Genomic DNA, 9,605 nt, shown 5'->3' with positions numbered 1-9,605 from the left:
ATTTACTTGAAAATTGAAGTCTAGGAGGAAAGGGTCTTTCAGAGTTAGAAAAGTCTATCCCTATGGAGCAGTTAATGTTGAAGACCCCAAGACTAGAAGAATATTTAAAATAAATGGGCACAGATTGAAACCATATTTTGATGGTCAAAGGCCAGCTTTTAAAGAAACTGTAAAATTGGGTCACCCGGAATAAGACTGGGAATGTCGGGCTGATGACATTAAACCAAGCGTATTGTGGGAGGCAACACATATGTATCGTTGTTTAGTTTGCATTTGAGTTTGTTGTGTTTAAAATATTTTACTTAAATTTACGTTTAGATCTTTATATAGTCTGTGTATTTACAAAAACATTTATAAACATCTTTATTTACCTAATTTTATGAAAAAATTTAGAATTTATTGGATCCAAATTGAAATATTGCTGTTTTTGGAACTAGTGCATGATGCGCCAATTTCCAGAGAGCTAGCGTAGGATGCACCGCGGTGACGAAAATGGCTAAATTATTTCAAACGGGGGTTTTGGTGGTATTTGGAGGTTTCTCTCCTTAAAACTCTTGTAAACTGAATCCTAAGTAAATTTTAAGAGGGAAAACAAGGGAAAAACCACTAGATTTCAAATCTAATGGATTTCCACTCCAAAAATAGTGCAGGATTTGGAATTTTCAATCGGAGAAAGTTTGTCAGTTTCAATGCCCAAAAATTACATGATCGAGAAGAAGAGGTTAATCAAAGAAAGGGGATTTTTGAATCAAGGATTGAACACACCAAATACTCGAGTAGAAGAGATTTGTCAGCACTATTTTGGTTGAAGTAGTTGCCCTTAAGAAGCTGTCGGTCACCAGAATAAAAATCCCATTGCTCGCTTCAAAAGGACATTTTAATGTTTAGAAAAATATGAAATCAAACTGACCCCATATTTTTCATAGTTTAAATGAAAGAGTGCTATACCTTAAACCTTGTATCTATCCCAAGGGATAAACATAAGACTTGAGGATGAGGCTCGATCAAATAAACTAATAAATATATGACATAAGTTTGGTCTGCGAAACCATTTCATTTTCCAACAATTTCCCCTATTTAATATGAAGAACTAAATAGGGTTTATATTAAGCTGGATTTGAACGAGCTTCCTATAAGTGCAAGCCCCTATAGTTAATTACATCCTGATTGCTCGAAGTCATCTAAGAAAACTCTCGTTAAAAATTAGGAAAAAATATCTTTAATGATTTCAAAAGGATAAGACTTTTCAACGAGATCGGACAAAGAGGTGTGAAATGGGATTGGCTCAAATTTGGGATATTTTGTTGTAGAATCCAAAGAAGGAAGAACTAGGGAATGGAGATCTAGAGGAAAGCCTCAGTGAATTCCTAGTCTATCTTATTTTTTGGCTTTGGTTTTGAGGAGAAATTATTTAGGTGTTTTATCCTGCCAATTTTATTTGTTAGGGCTTACATCTTTGTGAAACAATCATACAAATAGCCTAGAAGATGTGAGAATTTAGGTCATGACGGACGACAACCTCAGAATCCTAAGACAAATTTGGGGCTTATATTATACAATATGGTTGTACAAAGGCCTAAAGATGAGGTGAGGATTTACGTTGCATAAGCAAACAACCTCAAAATACTATGGCTTTGTTGTTTAATTCTAAGAAAGGAAATGGTTTAGCTGGGGTAGACATGTTTTGCTGTTGAAGATGACCGTGCTACCCACCATAATATCTCCAAGCTCCTTACTGCGATGAGTTTAAGTTTTCTAAGGTGTCCAGTTATGATGTCAAATCAAGTGTCCCTATGATTGTAGTTCTTTAAATTTTTGGGGGATGTTAAAGTTGATTAAAGCGACACCGGTTAGGATCCTACGGTTCCCTCATTTTGACACCGCTACTTTATATTGGATTCACTTAGTCTAAATGAATTTACTAAACTCAATTTAATTAGTTCCATACATTCATTTAGATCGTGGGAAGCCTCGTTAGCAATAGTGGTTACCTCCTCCAAGGGATTCCCGATCATCCGATGGAAACATCTTAATTTAGTTGTAGTTGTAGTTTTGTGTGATGTTTGTGATTTGATTTTGAATTGTCTCATATTTTGAATGCTGTGGAGGTGATTTTATTTTTGATTCTGGTTTTGATTTTAGTTTTCTGGCTATCCTAGCAGTTTTGGTTTTCATGCAGGGTGACATCGTTGTTTAGCATGCAAATTTGTGTTTTGTTCATACATACAGGGAAGTAAGCATAGTGTGGAAAGCTTAAGAAAAGTCCATGTTGTAAACTATAAAAGCGTACGCGGTGAGTCTTCTCATTCCACCACCTGAAACTCAAAATGCATGTTAGAGCATTTTATGTAAAGCAAAATAGTAAGGTTTTAGTGACCTACCAAAACCTAGATCATATCTTGGTGGGTCCATATTAGTTTGGTTAAGGATGATTTTGTTAAGCAAAGCGTTTTAAGTTTAGTAGATCTTCAAGGTATCCAACAGATCTGGAGAAAGAAGCAGGTCCATGCTTCCCTCTCACCACCTGGTGAAAAGCCTCGAGCTCTTTTTAAACTTATTATGTTGCTTAATAACCCATCCTGTAAATACCTTTAATGCTCAGTGAACCTTGATGTTTCAATTATCCCTAAGAGTATGATAATTATCACTTATGATTTAATTTGAGAATTATGTGGGTGAAGACCCTCAAAGGGGCAAGTTAATGTTATCAAGGCACTTAGCCAACTTTTTAATTTGGGTCTGTAGTGTTTTAAAGGTGTTCAATTTTTTAGTTATGTTTACTTTTCTAATCCCTATTTAATCAAATTTGATTTAGTTTAGGTCACTGCTAAGCCCTTAAGATTTGGTAGATGTCTTAGTTATATATATTTTTGAAAGGATTGAATTTTTAAGTGATGATGATTCATTATCAAAAGTTTTGAAAGTAATTTGAGCATTAAATAGGGGTATTAAATTGGGGAGTTACTAACTCCAAGTGAGTTATTAACACCCAAAACTATACCCCTAAGTCTAGGATCATTTAATTGACTAAACTTTCAAATTTTAATAATTTTAGGAAATTACAAATTTATCATTTTAATTAAAAAGGTGAGATTGGTTTCTACCAACTACTCCCTTGTGTTTCAATCATTCAAATATGTTGATTAGGATCGAAGGTTACCCATTCCCCTTTCTTGAATTAAGCCTAAATGTTAATGAAGGCTAAATTTCCAAAAGTACATTTTTTCCCCTAAGGCTCTATCACTTCATAATTTGTTAAATTTAATTCAAATGAATTTGGAATTTTCATCTCACCTCACTCATGGGTTAATTAAGACATTAGAGGAGAAGATGTGATTTTTTAAAATTTAATTTAATTTACATATTTATTTTAATGCAAAATTAGGATTTTTTAAAGAAAATTCAATAACTTGGCCAAGGCAAAACCTAATTCCTTGAAATTTTTATTGGAGGTAGAATTGGACCAAACAAGCATTGGGGACAAATTTCATGATTTATTGAATTACATTTGAATTTTAAGAATTATTATAAAGTCTAGAGTATTTATTAAGCACAAATAATTTTGAATTGGAAAAGTAAAGTTTTATATTTTTATTAAACCTTTCTAATGTCAAGAAACCTAGAGAAATAAATTTCATATTTTTCTAATTTTTCTTTGAATTGTTAGAATTATTTTAGTGAAAATCTATTTTTAGCCTTTAAAAATTATTTTAAGCATTAAAATTCAATACCTTCACTAAGAAATTTAGGAAAAATATTCCAATTGTTCATAAGTTCTTAGGAAAAAATTTAGAACATTTTCATGAATTTTATTATTTTTGTGATTTTATCATTTTTTAATTGATTAATTATTAAAAATAGGCTTAAAAATTGAATTTTTATTTTAATTTCAAATTTATTTTTAAAAAAATCTTCTATTCAGAGAGAACTCTAAAAATTAATTTTTATAATTCTTTGAGTTATATTTTAATTATTAAAAATCATTTTAGTGTTAAAAATAGCATTTCACTTGAAAAATCCAATTGAGTTATTAAATGAGCTCCAAATGTTTTGAAATTTTTATGGGAAGTTCTCTAAACTTTAAGTGATAGTAGAGATTAAAACTTAAGTGATTTAGTTGTATGTATTTCCCAAAATTAATTTTCTTTTATGTTTTAGGTTTGGTGGAAATTAAGTGTGTTCTTAATGACTTAACCCATAAAATTTTTTCAAAGGGTTCTCTGGTCATTGCAAACCTTCCAAAAACTTCTTGGAATTTTCTAATCAACATGCTAATTATCATGATTATTTTATGCAAATAAAAGGCTTAAACGTGGAAAATATGGATCTTTATCTAGAGGTATCCTCTGACTTTGGAAAAATTAGACGATGTTTCCTAAGATAGAGGCAACAACATGCCAAAATTTCAAGTCATGGTGAGATGTCTACATGCATGGAGAATTAAGAGACTCAAAATTAAATTTAATTAATTAAAAATGAATTACGCATCAGACAAACTTCAAATTATCCACATTATTCTCCTCTATTCATTGAGCAAGTGGGTCCTTTTATTTTATTTTTGCAATTTTTTTACACAAAGATATGGATTTTTGAAGTTAGGGCAATTTATTTAAATCAGAAAATACCCTATTTATTTATTTAAACACGTGGCATTAGATAGATTTTAGGCGGCTCCAAAAGTTCACTCGACGCCCTCCTATTCGACGCCGCCATCCACCTCAGCGCTGACTAGGTCCGCGGTTCATGTATGAAGGCGCTGCCCGGCTAGATCTCATCCGTTGATGAGATAAACGCGAGGTTAGATGGCTCCCCGTCATCTTCCCGAATGCCTTAGCCCAAGAACCATCCATTTTTAAAGCTTAATATCTCACTTATTTTTTAACCAAATTAAGTGTGGTTTGTTTCTAAATGCTCGTCTAAGTGTGACAAACACATCCATATGGTAATCATGTAGTTAAATTAAGCATAATAAAATGGAGAATCAAAATAGGCTCGGGAGGAGGAGAAGTTCAATACCTTTGCTCTGAGAAGGAAAGCTTTGATCAGAGGTGCTCGGCACATTCGTGGAGGTCCAAGGAGGCTAGGGATTAAGCCTCTTGTTGTGATGAAAATCCTAAGTATGAATTCAACTAAGCTCGATTTTAGGTGTTGGCCTAGAGCTATGCTAGGGGCCTTGTATGAGGGGAATTTCATGGGGCTTCTTCTTATTTCACTATAGTGAAGCTGTGGGTAAGTTTAATTTGATTTTACTGGAGTGTAGAAGTGTAGAGAGCTCTGTCCTGTCTCCGACATGGTTTTGAGCTCCAAAATTGAACTCCGGTAAGGGGATTCAGGGTAATGTGGTTGTTGGGTTGCACTGAGGAGGTCTCAAAGAGGCTCTAGGAATAATTTGTAAGGCTCTCTCCAAAAAATTTTTTAGCACCCTCTCTATGGCCGTGGAGGTGAGCTTTTTATAAAATGGTCTTTTGGGTGGCTGTCATGGCGAATTGGGGGGTGAAAAGTGATGCTTAGGTGGAGGTCAAAGGGGCTCTAACATTTAATTTGGATCAGGTGGCCTCTAGGTTTGAAGTGGGTTTGATACCATAGGGGTGGCTCTCGGTTTGGACATTTTTTGGCCACTTGGGCGGCCGACCAAGCCAGGGGAGGTGGCTAGGAGGTTAGGTGAGCTAGGGGAATATGTCACAGCAATTAATTGTGTTTGTGTTTAGTTTTTTCAAAAATATCTTTGTCTTAAGAAAATATGGACAAAAATCCTTTAATTTGGAGATTCATTGGTCCTTGGCTAATTTGGGTGGTTCCATGGGGTTTGGCGTGGTCAATAGGGTCCTAGATTTTGTTGTGGTGGTCTTGCCTTAACCAATTTGACATGTCTAGGTCAATTTTGGTGCATGGGTCCAAGTGGGTGCAAATGACCAAGACTTGGGTTTGGGCTATACTACTGAAACACATAAAATATATAGTGTTTTTAGACACATTTTTATACCTTTTTTTTGAGATATTGCTCTTTAATGGAAGGTATTTTTGTGTTTCTCTTGCAGATACAAATAAATAGGTGAAAAATTCTTAAAGGAGTGAAAAAGGATCAAATTTGGAGTAAAAATGTGAAAAATGTGCAAATGAGTTTTGGCCCCAAAGCGCCAGATCTGGTGCTTAAGCGCCGATTAAATAGAGAAGGTCGCGCCTAAGCGCCAGAGGTCCCACGCTTAAGCACCAGTGGCAGTTACTAGAAAAGTAAAGTAGTTTTTTGCGAATTTTGAAGAGGTTTTTGAGGCACCCATTGGCTTAAGAGGTGGTTATAACCACCATGGATGAAAATTATCACGAAAGGATGCATCTCTTTGGGTAATACATCAAATTGAGAAACAATTTAAAGAGTTTCCAAGGTACCTCTTGATAAAATATAAAAGAAAGAAGAGAGGACTTTGAAAAGGGTGTTGAAAATACTTGGAAAGTTTTGAAAGTTCTCATTTGGGGAGTTAGTTGGAGAGATTTTCAGGCACAACTTTTACTTTTATCTTATCCTTTTTGTTATTTTATTTTGAGTGATTGTAAAGAGAAGAGATTCAAAGGAACTTTAAGAGTTTGGTGGAGAACTTGAGATATGTTTCTATCTTTTTGCTTTGAGACTACTTTTGGTTTTAATTGAGACAATGATTTCTACTTTTAAACTAAAGTGTGGTTTTATTTTCTTCATGGATTTTGAGTATTTTCTTTATCTTTCTTCTTAAAATGATAAGTAATTAAGTTTAGGATGGAAATTGTTGAGAGTATTGATCTTTAATGTTGGAAGAAGTTGTGATGATTTAAATCCATGCACTTTATTTACTTTTTGATTTGGCCAATCCAAATGTTAAACTTTGCTGTGAGAACATGTAAGAACTGGGCTGTTATTATCTGAGTCAACAATTGGAAAGAATCATATGAGGTTGTATGAATGAGAATGTAGTTCATATGATTGAGTGCAAATAAATAGGGATATATTCATTGAAGGGTGTAGAGTTAGAGGATTTTAAAGGGACAGGTTAAAGCCCTCAACTTGGTTTATTGTTTTAGGTTCTGATATGAGATGTTAGCCCCCAGGTGGAGGAAATCAAGGAAACTCTAGAGTGAGACCTAGTATCTTCTCTGCCTAGCTGGTCTTCAGAACTATTCAAACTTTAAATTTGCCAATGCTCTTTATAGCAACAGGATAAAGAATATTATTGCTCTTATTTGGCACAACACAATTTGCATACTTCCACAATAGAATTTCTATACTTATTACTGATTCATGATAAGAAGAAAGTTATTTTTTTTATTAAGTGCTTTTCATCTAGAAAACTCTAGTTATCATTTTAAGTTGTTACTGTTTTGTCAAAATATAAAAAATATCAAAAATACTAAAAATATTTGAATTTTTATTACTTTAAAATATATTCAGCTTAAGTAATTATCTTTCTAAAAATAGATAGTTTTCTAAAAGTGCATATTGTATAAATTCCGTGTGGGTTCAATATTTAGGTCTTAATAAAAAAGTCCTATATTACTTGCTAACGATACTGTTGACCACATTTTTGGTTGAAGTTTAGTTTTTTTCCATTTTAGTAGCCTAAGGTCTAGCCATAGAATTTTTCCTATTGGCAATTCTTAAAAAACTAGACATGGAACCCTCAACATTAGAAATTATACCCTCTTCTTTACTCAACTTGAAGTGCCACCTGTTAGTCTCAACCTCTAGCATTTAGTGCATTTAGTAGGTGGGATCACTACGGGGGAAACTCAAGATGAGTCACCCTTAGGACTGTTGAACTACTTTAAGGTTAACCCTGGGTGTTGGTCTAGAGCTAAGGCACTCACTACACTCATCGACACTCATATACACCTACATTCACTCACAACCCTAAACTCAAATTTCTACCCTAGATCCCTTGATCTTTTAGGACACTTATGTAGATGGTCCCCTAAACCTACTAGCCTAAGGGCTATGGTTTGGCTAAGACCACTATGTAGAGGACCCAAAATGGGGATTCCATTGGTCCATGGCTTGTTGGTGATGATTGGTACCTCAACTCTACCAAAATACCCATCTTGGCCTTTTACCCCTAAAACAACTCCAAATTACCAAATACCCCTCTTGGACCAAAAATTCCAAAAATTCCAAAAATTCCCAGAAAATCTCAATATATCCTTAATATTCCCAATTGCATTTCTCTCAACTACCACATGACCCAATTTCGCCAATTTGACCAACTTTAACCAAAACCCCCAAATTTGCCTTTAAAGACCCAAATTCCCCAAATTCAATTCAAATGCCCATCAACTTGACCTCAATGGACCTTAATTTCAATCCTAAACTCAAATTAACTTTTTATATGATCAAATTAAATGAACTCCAAGCTCAATTGTAATATTCCCTCATAAAGCTGTGATTTGAACCCAATTTTGAGTTAGGTTAAAGCCCAAATATTGACCATATGACCTAATCTCACCAAATTGAACCCATAGCCTAGTCAAATTAATGTTGCTAATGTTGCAAAATCTTGATAACATCCTTATACATCAAAATCAACCATCAATTGACCTTGTTAAAGCCTCATATCCCTTTGATTTTCGCCTAAATCCAAAATTCCCAAATTGACCCCCAAATTGGCTAAGTCCCCAAATTTCACCCAATTGATTGCCTTAACCTCCAAATTGGCATCCAATTCATGTTGAAAACTCTTCATTAGGTCCCTATTGACAATTTAAAATAATCAATTAGGACTTAGCCCAAGGCTATCCCAAGCTAGACCCAAGCCTAGCCCAACATAACCAAATTGAATAAGGTTCAAAATTCCCTCAAATTGACCCTTCAATTGAACTCAAAACCACTTCCATCCTTCACCAAAGTTGTTCCTTATGATCATCTACACCAAATACAATATTTATTTGGGTCTGATTGACATGGATAACCTAGCCGAAACCCGAGTTTTGGTCATTTGCACTCACTTGGACCCATGAACTAAATGTGACCTAACCACCCTAAAGTCACCAAACTAACTCCACCCCAGCCATTAGTTGGACTTAGTGACCAGTCCAAACACCATGAAACCAACTAAATCAAGCCATGGACCAAATGTCTGGACCAAAGGTCCCCCAAATTAAGGGTTCTTATTTCAAAAAATGCACATGCTTAAGATATCTTTCCCAAATCAAAGCACATTTGCATTAAATTGTTGTGATGGATTCCTCTGGGTTGCCTGAGCTCCTAGCCACGTCCCCTTGGGCAGCTGGCTAGCCTAGTGGCCGCAAAAGCTTAAAACTGAGAGCCACCCCCATTGAACCTCACCTAAATCAAACCTAGAGGCCGTCTCATCCAAATCAAATTGAAGAGCTCCTCTGCCCTCCACCTAAGCACCACAATGCATCTAAACTTGTGCCCTGAGAGCCACCCCATGACCATTTTTGTAAAAACTCATCTCCCACAACCATGGGAGGTGAGCTAAAATTTTCTTGGAGATGCCTCTTCAAACTTCTCATGGAGCTTCCCTAAGATCCCCTCAGTGCATTCCAACTATTTTTCCCTATAAATTCCCACTGTCGGAGCTCAATTTTGAGCTTGAAACATTTTGAGCTTGAAACCTTGT

This window comes from Phalaenopsis equestris, unplaced genomic scaffold, assembly GCF_001263595.1.
Source record: "Phalaenopsis equestris unplaced genomic scaffold, ASM126359v1 Scaffold235001, whole genome shotgun sequence".
Lineage (NCBI taxonomy): Eukaryota > Viridiplantae > Streptophyta > Magnoliopsida > Asparagales > Orchidaceae > Phalaenopsis > Phalaenopsis equestris.
This window is presented reverse-complemented; position numbering follows the sequence as displayed.